General features: G+C 37.8%; 1 protein-coding gene across 18 annotated transcripts in view; it reads left to right on the forward strand.

The window, feature by feature from the left end:
* Positions 1 to 23,818, forward strand: part of EYA4 (EYA transcriptional coactivator and phosphatase 4) — a 317,460-nt gene that overhangs the window by 161,287 nt on the left and 132,355 nt on the right. The gene's annotated exons all lie outside the window — the stretch shown is intronic.

The raw sequence follows: 23,818 nt of genomic DNA on the forward strand, positions 1-23,818 counted from the left end.
ACACAAAACGGGGCTCTTCATCATTGGGGTTGTTGGTTGTTTGTTTTGTAATTAAGGAGAGAGTAAAGGCGTCTTTTTGATAGTTTTGCTTGGGGCATAGATTTCATACTATGGTATGGCTTATTGATATTTGGGGGACAATAATGTGTATATCATATCTATATAACTTATATTTATTATGAATTTATATATTATATTCAGGACCAATAGTTATATGTGTGTGTGTGTGTATGTACACACGCACATATTATGTATATTTTATACACATATCAGTAGAGCCCAGTTTGCCTGAAGTATTACTAAGTCTTGCTACTCCATAATATTTTCCTTTCCATATGGTTTGAATTAAAGCAAATGTTAAAGGTAAAACAAACCCGAAGGTGAGCCCCACTGATAACTTCATAGCTTCTGTTGATTCACTGTTAATTTTATTGAAGCTCTTGCTTCAACACAGCAGAAGTCACTGGTCTGAAACTAATTTGATAGTAAGAAACCAAAATGTTTGTATTTCATCCTTTGACCAGAGCCTTCCCTTCAAAGCAGAGGTAGCACAGTGCCCTGGAGGGGGTACTGGACTTGTATCAAAGGACTTGAATTTGAATTTGATTATTATTATTGTGACCACGAGGAAGTTGCTAAATATCTGAATTTTCAATGATCCTTCCTTGTGGAATTAAGATAATAACTGTCTCACAAGATCCAATGAGATCATGAGTAGGTGATTCTTAAAAACTCTTTTTTTCCACTGGAAAATGCATGTACAGAGTCCTATTTATGCTACTTGTAACTCACAGTGGAAAGGAGTTGTTTGTTTTTTTCAGATATCCTAGGTTCTGCCTATTTAAAGTGCTGAATGCTTCTCTAGTTGAACTATTTTGATTGGGCCTTTCTCCAAAAATAATTTCACTTATATTAGCTTCTTAAAATGCACAGATACTATGGCCTTATATTGACATATTCATTCATTCAGTTGTTAAAATTTTGCAGAGTGCTATTCTATGCTGTGCGTTCTGCTAGGCCTTGTATATAAACTGAAGGAAAAACATAGGTCCGGTTTTTGCGAAATCTGTGACCTAATAGGGAGACAGGAATTAGGTAAAAACAAACAAACACATACAAATTATGATAAGCACAAAGAAGGAAAATGAGAAAGGGCTACAAGAATGAACAGGGCAAAACTGTTTTAGATTGAGTGATCAAGAAAGGTCTCTCCGAGACCTTTTTCTCTCTGAGAAAGTGAAATTTAAGCTGAGATCTGAAGGGTGAGAGACCGCCAGACTTACAGAATGGGGGGAGGGGATTCCAGGCACTGGACACATGGATGAGAGGCCTTGGCAGGAAAAAGGACCTTCTGGCTTTCAAGAAAATGACAGAAATCCATGGCGACTGGAGTACGGTTTCATGGAGAAGAATTGTCTGACCCAGGATTTAGAGTCCTGTACCGCTTATAAAGGACATTGTAGAAGATAGCTCAAGGCAATGTAGGTAAGACATTGTTTTTTTTGTTGTTTTGTTTTTGTTTTTGTTAGTTTGACAAATACAGACACTGTGAGTTAAGGAGGATGACTTACCCAAGGTTACTTTGCCAGTCGTTTAGATGAAAGTTCTAGTCTCTGACACCTTGTCCTGCGATCTTCCTCCTGTGAAAATCTCCTGGCTGAACATTTTCATATTTTCCTGATGGCCAAGGTCATCATAGTGCAATCAGTTAATGAACTGAAACCCTAAGAGGCCGTTGGAGTGTGGAAGGCTGGTTGTTCTTATGTGAATGCCTTTTGGATTCTTCTATTGGGTTCATAATTTTCTGTTTTCTTTGGGGTTGAGTTACTTTTCTCACTCAATGTCAGCTATTCTTTTCCCTTTCTTTTATATTTGTTAAGGAGCTACAATATAGAAATTAGCATATTTAGTTTCTTAGGCATGTACAAAGTAGTAGTAAATAGCCTCTGAGTAAGAGTCCATTGAACTGTCCTGTTAACAGGTGTCCAAGAGGGCACCTGGGTGGCTCAGTCAGTTGAGTGTCCAACTCTTAATTTTAGCTCAGGCATGATCCCAAGCCCCATACTGGCCTCTCACTGACTGGAGCCTTCTTAAGATTCAGTCTCTCTCTCTTTCTCTCTCTCTTTCTCTGCCCCTCTCTCCCCACCTAAAAAAAAAAAAAAAAAAAAAAGTTTAATATAGTTTCAGGAATGCATGTGTATAGACTTTGATATTTTTTCTGACTGTTAGGAAGCAATTTTTGACCCTTGTTTGGTCCTTGTTTCATCTTTTCCTGATAGAAGAAGTTGTGAGGTTTCAGGGTTAGATAGTTGAGGCATTAATGATGTCTGGGAGTGAAACTGTGTGTCTCCCAACATTTTGTTGTCTCAATAGACCAGGCAGGGATGTATAATTATTTCTAATTGCAGAGTTGATTTTACTTTGGGAATATTTGCCTATAAAATAAAACACATTCCTCTGTAGCAAAGGGCAGCATGTTTGCTGACCATAATAAAAGATTTGGGTTCCCTAAGCTTTGGGTTGTTTTGCTGTAATGCAACCCATTGTGTGTGCGAATGTCATATCACCCTGTAGAAATTGGAACTCAGGAACTGTCACAAGAAAATGCTGATATTCTGGCTTCCCCTATTGCCGTGAGTAATAAAGTCCTTAAAATCTGACCCAGAAGTCTTGTATATTCTGTCTGCATCTGTGAAATTGTGACAGGCTAACTTATTAGCTTGTAAATAGAGTAAAACTCAAGATCCTTCATAATTTTTGACAGTTTTAGTGATGATGTAGGGATACTGATAGAGACATAGCTTTATGAAAGAGAAAGGATAAGGACTTCATGGGCAATTAATAGGACTGGAAAGAAATCCATGGACATTATTAGTGAACACGTTGACCAGCTTATTTGGTCATCTGGGGAATAAAACGGTTCTCTATTTTATTGCCAGTTAATGATGATGAATTAGAGAGGTGGTTGTAATCCAAGTACCTGGAAGTGGGTTCAAAGTCAGCTGCCTGAAAGGTACGCTGGTTGTCCCTAACCCTAGTCTAGGCATGGGGACTTACTCACCAATCTCAGTGTGAGCTTCAGATTCACCCATTGTGACAAGTAGTACGGCGACACATCCTCGTCTGGAGGAGGTTTTTGACCCTCTCCAGACAACAGTTAATAACTTCATAGGCGAAGCATGAAGGAGGGAAATTCAAAGCCATATGGGCACTAGCAAAGCAAATGACTAGAACTTTGGTGGTTCACCTGAAAGAGGAAGGTGTGGGGTGTATAAAACTTGTGTAAAATGGCAAGACCCGGTCCTTTTATGTCTCATCTCCCCTGTAGTCCGTCTTACATCCATCAGGAAACAGTGAAAGGTCTTAGAGTTCTTGCAATAGGTCTGGGCTGCTATAAGGGAACTTTGTCCCTCCTGGGGAGATTTCCCAAAAAGCTCCGGTGGAGAACCATCGATGGGGTATTGACTAGTACTGGGACTTTTGCTGCCCTGGAGCTCTGATGAAGGTGATCTGTTGGGAAATGAGAAACTACCCCAAGAAATCTCAACACATCCCTGCAGTCATCCTTTTTTCATTCTTACGTCAAAATAGGGAGAGCACTTTAGAGAGGTTCTCACAATAATAAGGCAGTAAACGCCCTCAGTTAAAAGGGACTCTTTAAATAAAAACAATCGCTCCTATGCAAATCAAGTCTGAGCAAATGCCCTGGCCACAGCCAGAGTGGTTATGGCTGCTAAGTAGGGATTCCCCAAACTGATATGAATTCAGTGAGAACACTCTTGCTGCTCAATACAGAGCGCCGCACGAACTGAAAATATTAGATGTTCGTTTGCTTGAGTCCTGAGCCTGCTGCCAGTCAAAACTGAAATTAAATGCATCTCATTTTACTGACATGGAGCTGTTCTTCTCTGTGCCCTGAGATCTCTCCCCACCCCTCTACCCCAATTTCAGCTTCTTTAATGAAAAACAAAACAAAACAAAACAGTGATGAGGCTAAGTTTCGCCCTATCCTGGAGGACCAAAATTAATTACTTAACCCACCCAAATGTGGGTTAAAAAAAAACATGTAACGTGGGGGGCAGGGAACTCTGGGGAGAGGAGGAACTTAAACTTTTATAGCCGTATTATATGCAAATGCCCAATGCACCAACCTATCCGTCCAGGGAAGTAAGGGATACCTCATGTGGCTTGAGCAGGGTTTGCAATAGGGGAAGGAAACTAATAGCCTTTGTTGGTGGGTCCCATGGGCCACCAGTGTCTTCTTGTTGTGACATCCATTACTGAATTCTACATGATTATCCCGTGAATGCTTATAAAATCTAGAGGGGATTCTTCTGATCTTAAAGAGCTATATGTGCGGAGGCACTAGTACTTTGGGGACTCCACAAGCCTAATGACCTCTTTTGAGCTCCATGTTCGCCTTGACTTGGCTGTTTGAAGCTTCTGCAAAAGGAAACAACCTCCATGGGGTGGTACCACATCCCAGATGTGGACACCGGGTACAGTTCTTTGGAGTTAGACACGGCCTGTGGAGGCCTTGTAACTCTTCAGTCTGATATTCACACTCAGGAGTATATCAGTTCATACTCAGTGAGTAACAGGGTAGGAAAGGCCCAGCAAGTCTGGATTGTTGTTATGCCCAGAATTCATGATCCCCAAAGACCACTAGGGAGCCGAGTCCGATGCAAAAGCAAAGAGCCTTTATTCGAGCTAGCTCGAGCTCAATCCCCTACCTGCACTGACGCAGCGGTGAGATACCAGGGAAAGAGAGCGAGTTTCAAAAGGACAAAGGTTTTATTGGGGCCTGGGGCAGTTGGTGAGGTAATGGCTATGGCCTCAGCCGATTGGCTGGGGAAGGGTCCTGGGGAAGGGTCCGAGTCCTGTTAGGCAGGTGAGGGGGGGGTTACTCAAGGGGAGGAGGTGTGGTCAAGGTGAAGGACACAGAACAAGATGGAGTCGGCTGGCGTAGGCCCGCCCTTTCATTGTCACATGGCAATGGTATTATCAGGAATGAAGCCAGCTTGACACCAGCAACATCTTAACCTCACATGGAAAAGTGGCAGCTCTCCCTTTAGGGAAAACTTGATCTCCTGACTCACAGGAGGTTCCTTTAAATGCCTGGGCCCTGTTCACTGATGGATGGGCTAAATTGAAATAGAATTCAGTTAGGTTTGGGCTGCTGTGACTATTCAGGTTCATCGTCAGCTATGCAGAAAATGGATATTGTCTCTGCTCGGTGTGCAGAATCCAAGGCAGTTCTTACAGTACTGGCCAATACTCCCCTTGATCAATCTTTTTTATGTATTTACTGTCTCTGGGAATGTTGCCAATGATGTATTTGTTTGCTTTGCCACTTGAAAAACTACCACCTGGCAGATTGAAACCATCCCTCTTGGGGGTCACAGGCTATGGAAATGGTTAAGCTGTCAGGGTCATTCATGAAGAGGTTTATGGTAAGGGCCTATTCTCTGATAAGAACCAACTGGAATCGAGCTGCTGGTTCCGTTTGCACCCAGACTTTTGCCATTGCTGCCTCAATTCATTACTGTACCAGACAGGCAGTAGACCCACGGCCAAAGACTGCTGGGAGGTAAAGCACTCTGTGTTTCCATGTGGAGGTGACTGGCATGGAAAACTGTAACTCCTGCTAACAGTTGGCCTGTTTGTCTCAGTGAAGGAAGACACATTTTATAGTGGTTTACTCCTGCCGTTCCTAACAGATTGATTGCATTGGATCCCCTCTTCGGATGTCAGTGGTACCTCACTGCTGTTGACAGGTTTTCAGGTTATGGCTTTGCTGTTCTGTTCCAATCAGCCAACTATAGCTGCACCATTGTGGCCCTTGAAATTAATCTGTGTAAGTCTGACAGTGGTGCCTCTTCTGTCACAGAAGCCAAGACCGATAGGAGGGTATTCAGTGGCCCTTCTCTGCGCCCTGTCATCCACAAACATTTTATATTGTTGAATGCTGGAACAGCCTCCTTAAAATTAAGTCAAAAGATTTATAACTCTTCCTCTCTGACCTCCTCTGGTCCACATACATTATTAGTAAGACACTTTGGTTACTGAATCCACCCGGCTCCAGTTATGGATCGTCTCTTGCTCACTTCCTGAGTTATGATGAGGATGGAAGGGGTGAGAGGTTATATCAAACTTTGTATTTTGAAGATTTGGGATATCATCCTGATCATTCCTACATGTGATGTCTTTCTTTTCCCTGATAGCAACCCCAGATCATCCTCTTTGGTACACGCTTTGGGTGGCAACCTGGTCAGAGGGGGAAGAAAGGATTCAGACTTAATCTGGTTCAGCCCCTTGAAATGTCCTGTTGGATTGAATCGTCCTAGCTCATAATGACATTGATCACTTAATTGAGTGAACTACTTGCTGATTCTCCATAGAGTGGACCTCTTGGGCCTCTGTAAGTTTTATAAAAATGGCCTTGGCCCTCTTGCTCTTGACCTTTCTGGATGAAAGGTCTGTGTAAGTAGGGAATGATTAGAAAAAGGTGAAATTGGAGCTACTTGAACATGACACATGATTTTATGGTGATAAGAGAAAGAAAGGCGGTAACTGAATCTGTGGATAGAAAACCTTAGACCTGGGAAGTACAGTGATTTAATAAACATCAGTGGTTTTGTTTGTCTTTCACAGCCATTCTTGGAACCTTCCTCTTGAAGGAAACTGCCCTAGTGTGGCTCCCCCACACCGTTAGAAACACCTTGCATTTAAGTGACTTTTGGCTCTGCTATCCCCTGGCAGATGGCTCTGACGTGATTTGAGCACCATTTCCCTTTACCTGACCAAGGAGTTTATCAACAACAGCAGAAGGTGGCCCAACTCCTCTACCCCATGAAAAAAACATATGAACACATTTAGATGTCTTCCCTATCATTTCCATAGCTATTGTTCACTACATGCAACAAATAAATGCCACGAATTAGTGGTATGGATAAACAGAGTTTGAGATAACTAGCCCCCAAAACTAGACTCAGTTATTGAAGCTGAGCTGGGAATCTTTTTTATTTATTTATTTATTTTTAAGTTTATGTATTTACGTTGAGCACAGTGGGGGAGGAGCAGAGAGAAGGAGAGACAGAATCCCAAGCAGTCTCTGCACCATCAGCATAGAGCCCCAGGCAGGGCTTGAACCCACGAACCATGAGATCGTGACCTGAACTGAGATCAAGAGTCAGACGCTTAACTGACTGTGCCACCCAGGTGCCCCTCAACTGGGAATCTTATGGCCTACTAACTGACCTAGAAATCACACTGGAGGCACCACCCACCTGTGTGTCCCCAGCTGATGGGGCCCCCAGTATTGGAAAAACCACTTTCTTTCTGGGGGCTTTGTATATGTCTTAGAACTGTACTTTGTTTAGAACTTTTATGTTAGGGATGTCATAAGAGACGTTCAAGTATTTAAGGACCATGGATCATATACCTGCCAGATGTGGAACTCTATCCAAAATAAAGCTGCGCTTGGTCACTCAGAGAAGTTTGATGGAGGGGTAGCTGACTCATTATTCGTGTGTATCCTGTGGGCCCTTATTATCTCTATCTTTAATTAGAAAACGTGGTATGAAATTTATTTCCTATTTTAGCTGAAGTAGTGAGCACTGTCACCTTGATCCTGGTGGTATTCAGCCCAGTCTCCAGTCACTGGCCAGGGTTATTAAGGATATCGGATTTGCCCTCGAGTTCCTCTTGTTGGACTCATTGATGTCTGAATACTAGGTGGGAAGGTCAATACAGAAACTTAAGGATAAAGCCACTTGGCTCTCTAAAGGTTGACTTCAGTGGTTTATGAAATTTGTCCAGCTGATTTGGTCTAACACCGTGGGGAACAGGGTTGAGGTTAGTTCTTCAGGCTGGTCTAATTCTGCTGCATAGGTGAATTTAGATACAGAGTTTGAGGAAAAGGGAGGACCCAGTGACTCCAGCTTTATTTATATGGAAAATTTGGGACAGTAAAGGTAGGATTGGCAGAGTAGTAATAGAGACTAGCAGTGGGCATATAAAAGTTTGATACGGCCGTGAGATCTTTATAGAGAGATATAAATTAGGAGAATGAGAGTTTGGAAGCCAGATGATGGATCTCAGGAGGTGACGAAAATTTGTGAATCTACAGCATACAGATGGCATTTAAGACCTGAAAATGCGTGAGTGATTGTCTAGGGAGGAAGTACAGAATTTGAACGGTTTAGGGAAGGCCATGCGCTTTGCCAATAGCCCAACCTCCACTTGACTAGCTTCACTCGAAACTACCCACGTGGCTCTTGAATTTGGTGGAGGTTGACAGCCTTAACAGAAAAAGAAAGAAGATTAATCAAATGGCAAATATAATTACTGCATTGATTATTATTTGGCATTTATTCTGTAATGGCATGGACATAATTTACTGTTTGTTTTAAAATAGACTCCTAGATATTGGATTCTATATTCCAATGTAGATACCACATCAGTGACCTAGCTAAGGAGGTAGTTATAGTTTGTGGTGGCTGTTTAGTTTTGATTCCATATGGGCTTTTTCAAACCAGCAATTTGGGAATTTATCATACCTACAGACATTCTAAATTGTTTTTCTTTTCTCTCTCTATGATTTTTCAGTTGTTGTCAGAATTATATGATTGCACTTTTGGTTTTGTTTTGTTTTTATTTTGTTTCTCCATGTTGGCTCTGTTTTATCCCTTGATTTTTAACATGTTTTCTTGGAACTTCTCATAAAGCTGTCTTGTATTGAATTAGATATTAATGAAGAGAAATGTTATAAAAGGACCTGGAGATATTTTATAACTTTGGAGAGGGAGGTGTTTGATAGATTACTAGACGATGTACAAAACATGATGCCATTGAATGGGGAAGAAATAAAGAACAGGGAGCCCAGAAACACCTGCCCTGTGCTAAGATTTTTATGGAGAGCGAGTATTCACATTCCAAATGTGAAGAATGCACTCCATTAAGTGGCAGTCCCCAATCTATTTTCTAGATTTAAAAAAAATTGGTGTGATTTCTGCCAAACCTAAGGGTTGTTATGACTGACTAATCTTAATCTCATTCTACATATAACTTTGAAAGATATCCGTGCGTTAAATAGCAGTGCGGCAGGAGCACTGTGCAAGTCACTGTGGTAATGCATTGACTGTCAGTGGTTCCTGATAGTTTCACGTTTATCAGAACATGGGACAGGTCCTCACCGATTGCCCTTTAAGTCACTGAAAGGTAGTCGTTGGAGATCGAAGCGCCATTTTCAATATTTTAAAATAAAAGGGAAACCAAATATTTACCCATGAGAAGGCTCTACTGGCTTCCTTTGATTTGGGCTATTTTATTAATTCCTTTGTACCTACAGGGTATTTCATAATAATTGCATTGATCGACAGCTATCTGCTTGATTTTAACTGTGGGTAATGAAAACAATTGTTAAACGAAGTATAATGGATAGATAAAGTCTCAAAAATAGGTGGTTCACATTGAAAAAATAGCTGCTATACCATTGACACCCTGTGATGGAAATCTTTGCTTCACGGGAGGGGGAATGGATGCTTAGAATGATTGGTTTGTCTCTTTGTTCCAGTTCCTTTAACTACTTGGTAGAGGTGCATTGGGGATGGAAGAGCATCTCAACAATCTCTGTTCATAAATGTTATTAAAAACCCATCAATGTAATTTCCCTCCTCAGTTTAAACAATGTAAAGTAATGGTATACCATTTGCTTTTATGATTCTAGGAACACTTTGATGCCTTAATGTAAGCTGAGATAAAGATTACATTTTTCATCAGAAAGATTGTAGCTATTTGTACTCTTTAAGCGTTGCAAGGGCGCCTGCGTGGCTCATTCCGTTTAAGCATCTGATTCTCCATCTCAGCTCCGGTCTTGATCTCTCAGGGTCGTGAGTTCAAGCCCTGCATAGGGCTCCACGCTGGGCACAGAGCCTACTTAAAAAAAAAAAAAAAAAAAGGAGTTGTAACTACAAATGACATTTTTTTTTCATGTTTGTAGTTCCCTTATTTATAAAGTTGTCATCAAAAGTTGCTAATTGAACCCTTTCTCACTGCCCCCTGTCGAGCCAGCCTTCTTTAATTCACGAAGAACTTATTTTGTCCTTCTTAGGGCTTTAGCCGTGGTTCATTGGGTCTCTCTTGTAACAAGAACAGACACAGATTTTGCTTCAATGAATGTTTCTTGCGTTCTTCAGACTTTAGAAAATACCAAATGACTACAGGCCCTTAAGAGAGTTAAGAGAGTGGTCATTTCAGAAGCATATTCCGTGGAGATTGAAAACTCTAATTTATGCCACAATACTCAAGAGGCTCTAAACTACTTAAGCACTGGCTGCGAAGATGACATTACTTTCATTGATCCAACCATACTGGGAGCAAAGAACTGAATCTGTCAAAACGGGGCCTCTAAAATAAGTACTCAGCACATTTTATTTATTTGTTGTAATTTTTGTAATGTTTATTTATTTTTGAGAGAGAGACAGACAGACAGAGCATGCGTGGGTCATGGGCAGAGAGCGAGGGACACAGAACCCAAAACAGGCTCCAAGCTGTCAGCACAGAGCCCGACGAGGGGCTCGAACCCACGAACCGTGAGATCATGCCCTGAGCTGAAGTCGGACGCTGGACCGACTGAGCCACCCAGGGGCCCCTAATCAGCGCCTTTTATGAACTCTAATAGGCCCAGTCAGCTCTGTGTCAAGTAAATACTGTAGTGGCATCAAAACCTGGGCTGAACCAGTGCTGCAGGTGGATTGCTTATGCTTCTCCAGTTTCTCAGCCACTGCAGCGAGAGAGCAGCCAGCACCGTGGGAAGACAGCGCCGTCCTCAGTTCCTGAGGGCACTGGGGTTTCCGCACTGCTGCCCAAACCTGAAGTAGGTAATGGCTTTTCACTCAATTCCTCCCTTGAAAACGAAAATGACTGCAAGAAATACTGGCTCTACGAACCACTCAGATTGAGCTGTTTATTCGTCGGCTGTCGGTCTCTATCTTGAGCCCTTTGCCTCAGTGTATCATTTCGAGCCCCGCTGTAAAGATGGAGAAAACTGGAAGAAATCATCCCAGAATTATGTAGATAAATTGGAGGCGGTAATTCCCATAATGCCTGTAAATGCCAAATTGAAATATTGTAGGAGGAACTTAACAAATGAGCTTAGTCTTTCGAGATCGGCGAGATACATTTTTAAAGGGTGAAGGGATGAAACTTTCATAACATTGTTTTCTTTAAAGAAAACAATTCTTTTTTTTTTTTATTATAAAGGGAGTTTCAGTGCCAGAGAATGGACTTAATTGCATTATCTTTATCTCTTGAATTTAGCTGTCTTTTCATTTTATTAGAACTTAATATATCTCTTCCTTTTAAACATAAATGGCTTTATTTTAGAAGAGATTTTACATAAAATGATAACCTCTGTGTGAATATTTATAATTGTGATCAGCCCTTCCCATACCTTACATAAAAGTACATAAAAAATGAATTACATAAAAATACCTGTAATTATTTTCCCACTTTGTCAACATACTTGTGTGTAAGGGAAGAAGAAAATGTTGTACTTCCTGGAGAAATGTAATAATGAAAGTAAAAATTTACAGGACTTCTTCCTCATCTAAAAAAACCAAAAACCAAAAACCAAAAAACAAAAACCCAAAAATGAACAAACCGAAAATGTTGGGTTTGGGACATTGAGTACCAGTCTTCATTTAATCCTTATTTTAATGAGTACCAGTGCTTAACTTGTCATGAGGCATTTCTTTTCCTGAAATATTTTGCTTTAAAAGAAATTAAAGTAAAATTTGCTTTCAGAAAACTTAGCACAGGGATTTAACTTTTCGAGTAGCTATACCAGTGGGCTCTGAATGGTCACAAGGATTGCGGCTTGGCGGCCTGGAAGTCAGAATCAATACTGTACTTCTCATCTGTGCCCACTGAGAGACGGGCACTGTCCATGGGGGTGACCTGTGATGGTACGTCATCTTACCATAAACAGAAGGGCGTGGAAAGCCATCGGCTGGAGCCAGGAGTGTTTACTCACCAGGTGTCCTCCTAGTTACCCTGAATAACTGCACTGCCTCTGGAGCCAGAAGGGTTCATTCCAGAGCAAGGTGTTTTTAAGGCTACCTGGATGTTGGTTAGAGACTGTAAGCCTTTCAGAGTATTGTGTAATCCTCCAACCGGGTTTCATTCTACTCACACTGGAGAGTGGAATTTACTGGCTGTTGAACTTCACACACACACACACACACACACACACACACATGCACACACACACACACACCTTACTTCCAAGTAAAACTGGATTTAGTTTCAGGTTTGGGGACTTTAAATGAGGTAAGTTGTGTTTAGCTTTTGATTGAAACATTATAACTGCTATTATATTATGTGGTAAGCCATCCGTGTAAGTATAGGCAGTTCTATCTCAGAGAAAAATGTTAATTACAGTAATTTGGATTTTTCTCAGTTTTAGCATAAGGATGATAGAAGAAATATACATAAAATTGAGCAAGCAGATCAGTATAGAGAAAATCCCTAATCTGTACATGCTGAAACTTTTAAATATCTTTTATTTTTACTACTTGAAACTTAATTACATTTTGTTAATGCTGGGAGAAATGCAGGCGAAGCAGTAATTGATAATTAATAGATGAGATTTCATGAGAAAACGTTACTAGTTGACTTTGAGGAGTTTCCCTTATAGGTGGATGCTGTAGGATTTTTAAAAAATTTAATACCATCTATTTAGAGGAACGGCCATTTTTTTCTGGATAATTATTTTTGTTTTGAAATTGTATGCTGAATTTGGATTTTTCATTAGATTTCAGATGTAGTCATGTCGACGATACAGGTTTTTGTATTTTTTAAGAGAGCAAATATTTTTCTGTATGGGATTTTGTTTTCTGCTTTTTTCCCTAAAACACTACTAGTAAAATCAGGTTTAATTTTAACTTCTTTAAAAAAAAAAATCTTAAGTTTCTAGTTGGTTTTACCTTCATTTGGATGTGCAGCTGAGGAGATACTTTGATTTAGAACCTTGATGTGGAAGCATTTGGTGTGCTTTGGTTTAGATTATTTACATATATTTTTGTGTCTTCGAATCTCATGAAGAAAGAGTGTGAATTGCTGTGTCTGCTGCATCAAGGGACTAAAATGTGGGTAAATTGGGTAAATTGTCACCATCCTTCCGAAATCTAAAAGAATTCTTTCACTCAAGACCACCGAGGAAAGCCTTGCTCTGTTAGTCCTGTTTTATTATTCTTGTGAGAAAAACACAATTCAGGAGGAGAAAATGTCCTCCAAGTGTCTGTGGCCCCTGATTTACTGCCAGAGTTAGATTGTTTAGGGAACCTGTTTGAAGAAAGAGAGAATGAATTATCACAGCCAATAAGTTTTCCAGTTTGGTTTCCAGGGTCTACTGAGCATCAGTCCACGCTATCCGGTTTCCTGCTTCTTTTCTTGATTGCAGTTACTATTTTCTGAAACCCCGTCTAATTGAACAATGATGTTATCCTACCTTAGTTTGCCTTTTGAGTGTTTGTTTTTCACCAAAATTTTCTACACTACTAAACTATTACTTACCAAAATGGCGACAGAAACAGATACCAATAATCTATAATGCTTTGTGTTATAACTTCTCAGGGAGAGGGAGGGAAGGAAGGAGAGAGGCAGGGCAGGAGGGAGGGAGAGAGAGCAAAAGGACAACAGAGAAAAGGCAATTTAAAAAATCTCTACTTTGATTTTTCTCTCTCTTCCTCTTAAGTCCTTTATAAAATTACTGTTGTTAAAATTTTGAAAATTACACGATCTGACTTTTCAAGCTCGCAGCCACCCGCAGAAGGAAGGTGGTTGTGTGTGTCCAGGGCAGACTTACATTTTGCTTTGGGGAAATGGTGCAAGCCAATTTTGAAGGTAATACAGCTGTTGAAGAAATACAAAAGCCAGATGACTTCATAAGTGTGTATTGAGGAAACCAGGATAAATTGTCCTTAGAACCTGCTCTCACAGAGCCATTTTAATTGAGGTCAAAGAGGAAAAAATCGTAAGTACATTTCAATTATTTATTAGGTTTACCTAGAATGAGACCTTCACTACAGATAGCCCTAATCTATAATTCCTTTCCTCTTTAACCCTTGAGTTTAACCACGGTGTGGTTCCATTTTACTTTGAGACCATAGATTGTTCTCCATTCCTTATGATACATTAATATTTAAGACCACAGAAGTTGTGAAGTTACCTGACTAAATTTCACTTCCATCTAAGGCATGAACTTCTACATTTAAAAAAGACTTACAATAAATTGCTTAGTTTTTATTTGAAATTACACAGTTAATGAGAATATTTCTTATCACATATTTGTACGTGTGAAATATGTTTCACACGAAACTGTTTTGTCTCATGCTCTTAGCCTGCAAGTAATTAAAATGTTCATTTAATTCGATAGAAAATCTACTCAGACAGAAATCACATAATTTGTGTTTTTCAGTGTGGAAATTATGTTACAGTCTGTGTTTTATGAATTCTGCTAAGGAGGAATTTCATTTTAAGATTAAAACTTAAGGAAAGGTGATTTATAAGCTTTTTATAAAAATGGTTATACAAGATGGCTTTAATAGAAAACTACTTTCAATTTCAAAACTGAAAAACGTTGCCAAAATGTTGTAAAAAATATATGATTAAAATGAATCATGCCACACAGTATATTTTTTTTATTAGTGTATACAGTTTAAGTAAAAAATAAAAAGCTTGATGCCAACATCCCAAGATTTTCTCTTTATAAAAAACGTTCTCATTTTATGGGAGATCAAGAATTTAAAATTTACACAATTTGAAAATAGAACTCTTTATCAATATACTGTACAAGAAGTATATTTACATCATGCGTGCATTAATCTTAAAATTAATTTACAGATATATGCTGTTCAAATTAAAATCGCCTTTAACATTTTATCGCATATGTTCTATCTATTAATTTGTTTTTAAAGTTAAAGGTTGCATCAATTTTCTTTAAGTTATTATGATACCTTTGGGCATATTAGGAAAGTCTTTATGTGCTAACTCAAAATATCTTTTAGAGTTTATACGTTTCAAACTAAGATTTTAACAGAAGCTTTTACTAAAATGATTGCCTATCTATTCTACAATTATATATCAATAAACTGGATTATCTCTATGCTAGTTATCATTCAAGTCGAAAAGGTTAGTTATCAGCTATACCTAACGGGCAGATGACGTTAGGTGCACTAGAGTGTGTTACACAATGATTGATATTTATGCTGCAAAACAAATGATAGCTAATCTATGCCTGTGGCCAAATTCTTTTGAAGTCTCATGGCTAAGATGAGCTGAATTTGTTAAGTGGTAAAGGGCTGCGTTGTCTAGGGGCCTGATGTGCTTGGCAGGTCATGATAAATGGGGAAGTGTTTCTTAACCTTGTGGCCAAAACATTCCAATATCTAAGAAAAGGGTGGGGGGTGGGGAATGACCGCAGAAAGATGTAGAAGACATTGCCAAAAACATTAGCAAGACTTCTCCATCTAGGGAAATAGGGTGAATTCTAAGATTATTTTTAAAGCATTATTTGTGTGAATTCATAAATCTTGAACAGAGGGAAATCTAAAGCTAAGATTTTTATATTTAGTATCAGTAGAATTGTTCTATCCTGGCTTATTGAGAAAATGTACCATAGAGTCAGCAATTTGAATTCGATTGCAGTGGCTTCTACCAAATTAACGTTATGCTCGTTGATTACTAGTTCTTGGTTTGGAATTGATAATTCTACTTTGCCTTTTTGTTGTTTTAATACTATCTGCCTTGTGACACCCATGACTGCAAAGAAACATGTAAACAAAATGTATAGAGGAGACCAAGATAAATATCTCTTAGATGTTTATAATCAACGTTTGTAAGACAAAAAATTCCCTTTTAAGACTCATCTATCATATTTAGGCAAAGTATCATCGTTGAACAATCAATCTAGTCTTGTTTCCAAACCTGGAGGGGAAAAAACTTTCATATGTGCTGTAACCTGATACATTAAGGCATCTTATGGTTCCTTTTGTGGCATTTTAAGTACTTTGTTACCTTTGATATAGCCCCTATTGGGTAATAATCAAAAAACATACCTTTAGAAGGAGTTTGAAATTTTCCTGGGTATTTCATACAGTGTATGTAGAGTTTATGGCAGGTGACAAAGGACTATGGCATAATTAAGGAGAAAATGTGCTTCCAAACTCTAAAAGCATATGAGGTTTGACATTTGATTTAATATTTCTATGTTGTACATATATAATTATGCTTTGTTTCCCTGAGTCACTGTTACTAAGTTGCTTTTTAAATCTATCCAACCTTGCAGTGAACTCCCAAATAATGTGAATACTATTGTGACAGTTGTAGTTGATGAAGAGTTATAGCCCATAAGATTTTTTTACTTTTAAATATAATTCCTCCCTGGTGGGTGATTTTGTATAACCTCCCTCCCCCAAACCTGGGTCCTGGAAGGCCCCCTGCTTTCAAGGCCAGAAATCAAGTGAAATCTTGCCCATGACAGTCCAATACTAGAGGGGTAAAATAATTTCTACTTCAGGTTTTTGGTTGTGGATTTTTACTTCTTAACCTTCTAACCCTCCTATTCTTAGTGTATGTGTTTATTTTGTTTACTGTTGCAGTTAAAAATGGAATATTCAATTGTTTCTTTGTACTTTATCTATGTATAGCATTTAAAGAAAGGATATGGCAGTTTTTCTCTGAGGTGGATATAGACTTCCAGTTTTGTAGTAGACTTCACTCACTTTTGTAATAAATAAATAGTGTGGTCTTTGGGGAAATGATAGTTGGTGTTACAAGGGAGAACTTGGGGAAGCAATGATAAAGAGGTTGAAAAGGGATTTACTAAGAAAAGGGAAGAGTAAAGAAACTTTCCTAACTCCATGAAAATGATTTCAGAAATCTATGAATTTTAGAGCAGCAAAGTTTTTGTTTCTGAGAAAGAATGACACTTTATAAAAAGTAGATTTAGATTATTTCATAATTAGATTTTTATAAAATCTATCTCCAAGCCATTGATGTTTTGGCCACTATTTGGCAAATGGCATTTCATTTCATTTCATTTCATTTCATTTCATTTCATTTCATTTCATTTCATTTCATTTCATAATCTCTCAATTTGTATGGGCATATAAAAACAGGTATATTTTTTAAAAACTCTATGTGACAACTTTGTGTTCCAAAGTTTTTTTTATACTTTAAGTTTTTAGAAGTCAAAAAATGAATTGTAACCTGTATAAAAATGTAGAATAAGTCCGGTTGAAGAATGTGAAGACATTTTAGTTGAAGCTGGTTTAGCTAATGTCTAAGTTTGTATCTGTATGGGACTATTAGAATAGCAATTCTATGCTTATCTTCTCAACATAAATTACATTTACTCTGCAGCACAAATAATCATAGATTATCTCATTAAAGTGTACATCCCATGCTAAGTTTTAGAGTGGTATTAACTTGTAAATATTATATTTACAAAGTGAACATATATTCTGTTTGACTATTCCAAGTAAATAAATATTAGAATAATTTTTGGCAAAGCCTCCATAGTAAAAATTATATATTTTGTTGAATACTCCAACTATTATTATTTTGGCTCAATTTTTAAAAGTTAATTCATATACCTACTTTTCTATTTTGTCAGTTTTGTTACTGTGTGCATTCTGGAGTAAAATTTAAAAAAGGACAAATTTTAATTCATATTTATTTAATGCTACTAACTTGAGAATAAGATGATCTGAAGAAACCCTTCAAACTCAATGTCAGCTGGTTCAACTAAATGAAAAAAATTAAACATTTTAAAAAGGGTCATCTAATTAAAACGTATTTAATGAAGGCGCCTGGGTGGCTCAGTTGGTTGGGCATCTGACTTCAGCTCAAGTCATGGTCTCGTAGTTCCTGATTTGGAGCCCCACATCAGGCACTGTGCTAACAGGTCAGAGCCTGGAGCCTGCTTTGGATTCTGTGTCTCCCTCTCTCTCTGCCCCTCCCCCGCTCACACTCTGTCTCTCCCTCTGTCAAAAATAAATAAACGTTAAAAAATAAATAAAAATAAATAAAATGTGTTTAATGAAAACATAAATTACATTCCTAGGATACAGCTGGAATAATTATAAGAAAATACCTTTTCATTCCATTATGTAATTTGGAATTCAGATATTCCAACTTCTAAGTATTAGAAAATAATGAAAAGTGACACATAACAGTTGATATTTCAGGAAGCTTCTTATTTTCACTAAGTCAGAATGTAAAGGAAGTGAGGTTAGATACCTATACTTCTTTATTAGGCAACTATTTACAACTTTATCCAATCCAGTCATAAAAAAATACATTTTATAAAGTGTACAGACTCTCGGCATTGATACTTTACAGTATTTGTACAAATATTGTTTACTTATGAACAGAAGTCACTTTTGCATTTAGAGTATTTATATTTGAAATACAACCGAAGTTGGCAACCTGAATTTTTGTGGTTGACAATAATCCTGTGTCACTTTTTGTGTTCACAAAGAATTTCCATGCAATGATCTATAGTATAATTTGCATTTGGAAAACAAATTTTATTTTTCTATCTTTTAATCCATTTTTTTCCTTAAACATACTGCATGTAAATCTAATTTATGTTATATTTCCTACACAGTTCAGTGAAGAAATAAAGATTGTCTTATATACCACCCATAAAAATATGCGTAATGAGTTTCATTACATCAGCAAACTTTCATCTCTGAAATTTTCATCTTTGGATGAAATTATTGGAGTATAATTGCAGAACTGATCCTTTATTATCACTGTATAATATATCCTAAGACTTAGTCATTAAAGTTCATTTCCAAACAAAATGAAGTTACAGAAGAGGTCTTTTGAAAATGTCATAATCCATTATTCCATGTTTTATTTTTTTTTTATTATCTTTAATGTTTCAGGATTTATAAATAGCAAGATTAAGTAGAAAATAATTGGAATAATTGGTTCCAGCTGTTTAGAAGATGATGGATAGGATAAAAGAAACTTGTTCTTCTTTGCAATTTTTTTTAAATGAGTTAATTCTGTTTCTCTTGAAAAGATTGTAACCTTCTCAAAGCACCTAGTGGCTAGAAAATGTTTAAAAATTTAAGGTGATTTTTATACTTGAATATGATAATCATGATGCAAAACATTCTATATGTGATACATTCTACATATATTTTCCAGACGTTAGCAATATTGATTACTCTCTCAACAAATCCTACATTCTTTATAATTCATTTAAAAAGTACAATTTATGTTACTTATATACATACCGCCTTAAAAAACTTGAAGGATGAATGGTATTGTGAATTAGAACTACTTTTATGATTTTCTAACTAAGGTAATATTATTGACCAGTGTTCTCTATTCCTTTATTCTGCCTTATTTTCTCTTGGCACTTACCTCTGACATTATGTTCTTTGTTCACTTGTTTACAGATGAACTGAATGTCTTCCCCATTAGAATGCATGATCACCAGGCAGGTTTTTGTTGGTCTGAGTCAGTTTTATTCAACAGAAATAGGGTGTAAGCTGTATACGTATTTTAAATATTCTAGTAGCTGCATTCGAAAAATAAAAAGAAACAAGGGAAATTATTTTATTAACCTCTTATATCTCAAATATTTCATTTCTCAATATAAAAAATATTGAGATATTTTACATGTTTTTCTTGCTAACTCTTTGAAATCCTGTGTGCCTTTTATATTTACAGCACATCTTAGTTTAGACTAGGTTCCTTACAGGTTCTAAATAGCCACACATAGGGGTGCCTGGGTGGCTCACTTGGTGAAGCATCTGATTCTTGATTTCAGCTCAGGACCTCACGGGTCCTGCCCCCTTACCCCTGGTCACGTTTTCTGTCTCTCTTTCTCTCTCTCTCTGTCTCTCAAAATAAATAAACTTTAAAAAAAAAAAGCCACACGTGGCTAGTGGCTGCTCTGTTGGACTGCTCAGGTCTGGTTCATCTCCATGCCTACAGCGGTACCTAGAATACCCAAGGCATTCAGGAAAGCTCTGTTGAATGAACAGATCCTGTTTATTTCAGACGAAAAACACCAACAAAAGCACAAAGGTTGTTTCTCACGGTAGCCCTTTTTTGCAGTGGGTGGGGTGTTGGTAACATGGCTAGGTGCTAGAGGTATTTGGATAATTTCTTCAAAACTCCATTTCACTTCGCATATATGGACTTGAAATGTTACCAGTGCTTGGTAAAAACAGGTAACTTCAGTAGTCCAGTTTAAAAGATTCCTTCAACGGTTACCGTATTTCAGAGATAACTAGTAGGCTCTTTAAACATTTTTCCATGGGATGTTAGTTTCAACTCTTAGTTTTTAAAACACCTAATAAAAACAAGTGGCACATCTGGCCTAGGAGAGAGAGAGAAAGGCTTGATGTATAGGCTTCAGTTCTAATTCCACCCCTGTTAGTGCTAGCTGTGGGCCATTGGACAGGTGGTTTAACCTCTTTGAGCCCTTCGTGTTCTCATTTGTGAACACTAATGGTGTGCCCATCATACCTGTCTTCATAGATTAAATGAGATTACACATATACATAGTCCAGCGTAGTGAGTAGAAAAAAAAAAATAATTGCTTAATAAATGGCAGCGATTATCATTATTATGAATTAGTAAAAATTGAACTTGTAAATGGCAAGATGTTTTGAACTTCATTTTAAACATTTTAGGTTGTATATTTATGAATTTTAGGTTCTTAGCGTACTGATTAAAATGCCTTCATATATCTGGATTTGAAGTTTACTACACAGCTTGCTTGCAGGTTAACCTTTCTGGTTCTCAGTGTTATCCTCTATGAACTGGGGAAAAATAGCATCTAGCTAAGCATTGTGCCTCATATATAATAAAAATTTAGAACTTTTAGCTGTTATTCATTCATCCTAAAAAGTTAGTGTTTTGATATTTTTATGTTAATTACATACTAAATAGTTATTTTCTTAAAATAAACTTGTAATTCTTTTTTCATTTCGCTTTGATTCTACATGTACTTTCATAATGTTAAGTAGGGTTAAAATTCACATTAGTGCAGCCTATTAAATGCATTTAACACTATTCATTTTTTTCTTCTTGGCATGTTTTTGCCCACCTCTTTGTGTGTCTTATGAAAACTAGGATTTGGATTTAAATAATGGGCATGAAATTCTGCCTCATTTCTTGGCCTCCTTGTTTCAACTTTGTTCAGAAACAAATTCAAAACTAAATTGGTGATCTTGGCGACAGAATAGATTTTGTAAAGATATCCTTTCTCCAATAGCGTATCTACTTTAGCAGCCACCATTTAATGAAGCGTTGTTGATCTCAGATGGGAGAGTGTGTTCATGTTTAGATAAAACTATCTCTTTTCCCCCTAGTTCTGTGATCAAGACACAATAGACGTAAGTTTTGTAATGATTCATTTAACTTTTTTCTCTATCGGTTCAGAAATAACAGGGTTTTGAAGTATTTAACAAAAGTTACAAGTTAACATCTTTGTTGTTCTTTGGCATTATTAAAATGTCTTTTCAAAGACAGGTTAAAAGATGAGATCATGTTCTTCTTTCTACTTTGCTTCAATCAGTAACTGGATTCTGTCAATTCTGTCTCAGAAATATCTGCCAGAAACATCCTCTCAACTCTGCCCTCATGGCTCTCAATTTAGGTCTTCACCATCTCTCACCAATGGATTGAATGTGATCCACTTAGTAAGCCAGGATTTGGGGAGTGTGTGAGTCCATTTGAGCTGCCATAACAAAATATACCACAGACTGGGTAGTTTATAAACAACAGAAACTTATTTCTGTCCGTTTTGGGTGCTGGCGGTCTAAGAACAAGGTACTAGCATGGTCATGTGGTGACAGCCTGCTTTTGTGGTTCACAGCCAGTGCTTTCTCACTTTGTCCACACATGGTGGAAAGGTTAGGGAGCTCTGTGGGGTCTCCTTCATGAGAGCATCAATCCCATTCATAAAGGCTCCACCTGATGACCTAAGTACCTCCCAAAAGCCCCACTTCATCCCAGGGGGTTGCGATTTCAACATATGCATTCTGGGTGGGGGGGACACAAGCATTCAGACCATAACAGGGAGCGTCTGCTCAAGGCGAGGGATGTAGTGATGTGCAAGGTCAATGCCATCACTGTTTTCATAGAACTTAAACTTTCTCTCCTGTTGCATTAGTCTCTTCAGCCCTCACCTTGTCCCCCTTCCACACTATCTTCTACATCATCTCTAAAACGTATTCTTTTAGAAGTGTTCAATTCAAAAATTAAATTCTGAATTCTTTGCCATATATAAGGTCTTTATAATAGGATGCCTCTGGCATATCCCATGATGTTGAAATATCTTTCTCCAAACAGTCTTGGAAGACGTTATCTTTTAGGACTCAGTTGAGAAGTCACTTCCGTCGTTACTGTCCCCATCTTCCTTTGGCTGGGGTAGATTGTTCTGTGAGCACCCATAGCACTGCGTAGACCTTTCATACTGTAGTCCTAACACTGCATAGACGTTTCACACGGCAGGATTCCGAGTATCAACTTTTCCCCCATTTGACCAGGAACAAATGAATGAAACCTGAAAAAAAAATCACTTTGTGGAATTTACAGCTGTAACAGTATGTATTGACAAAGACCGTCTGTATGTACTTCAGTCTTTCGTCACATATGTATTGTTAGCTCTGAATCTGAGACTCAGTGGGTACTAGATAGTAAGTAATCAGTAGATGTGTTCCCTGCCGTTATAATTACCACTTTGAGGATAAATTTTAAAACATCAGAACTGTATGGTTAATTATTTGGAGAACGCGGTCTTAGAAAGCCATGGGTATTAAAAAAAATTCTTTGTTTATTAAACTACAGGAAGTCATCTGGTTCTGACTCTTGGGAGTGTATGTGTAGTTCGCTAGGATGGTCTGGAACTTCTTCAGCCAGGTGCAAAGTCCAGTCAGCATAGTCTTGAGGAAAAGAACATTGACTTTGAGGTGATTTCTGCATACTCCCTGGACAACTCGTGTAGTTTCTGGTGAGGAATCATGGGAAGGAACCAGTGGGAAATAAAGGTTTTTTTGTTCTGGTGGCCTTCCCTTTAAAAAAAATTGTTTCGACAAGTTTTAGTGCACATAAGACTTTATGTGGGTTTCATAGTAAATTTTATATTTTAAGAAAAGTATTCTTTTTTTAACTCTTCTTTAATTAATCTTGAAAACATTTCTTTACCTCATGGTGCTGAGTTCCGTGTCAAGAGCATAGAAAATGTTATATGATAGGAAAGGAAGGATAACCTCTTTGCTCAACAGTTTTAGTTTCATATTGTGTAAATGTGTATGCAGGATGCAGAAGAGAGCGTGGTTAATCAAGCAAGAAAAAGAATTGATTTCCCAGATCATGAAAATGCCTTGGCTTAGCAATGAAAGCAAAAAAATTTTTGAAATAGAGTCTACTTTGCATATAATATACCGTGAAGTCCATAGTAGTTGAATAAAATATCTGTGCTTGAAGTTAAATTATGAAAGACCATGGATTTTTGCTTTACCTTCTTTTAGAGAATGTAGCACCCACTGTTGTCCAGAAATGGGTAGCAAGTCCTGGAAGCAAAAGTCATTTTCGTTCTTTACCTTTTGTGGGCTAAAAACCGCAAAGTTGAAATATAGCCTGCAAAATATACTGCAACTATATGTGAGAAGTCTGTGAGCAATGCTGGAACTTAATTGATATGCTGAGAAATACAGAAAACATACAGCCACCGGATTGAGAAAATGAAAATTAATATGTGAATGTTTTAGCTAACACC

Source organism: Puma concolor, chromosome B2 (genome assembly GCF_028749965.1).
Source record: "Puma concolor isolate L17-30 chromosome B2, mPumCon1.1.hap2, whole genome shotgun sequence".
NCBI lineage: Eukaryota > Metazoa > Chordata > Mammalia > Carnivora > Felidae > Puma > Puma concolor.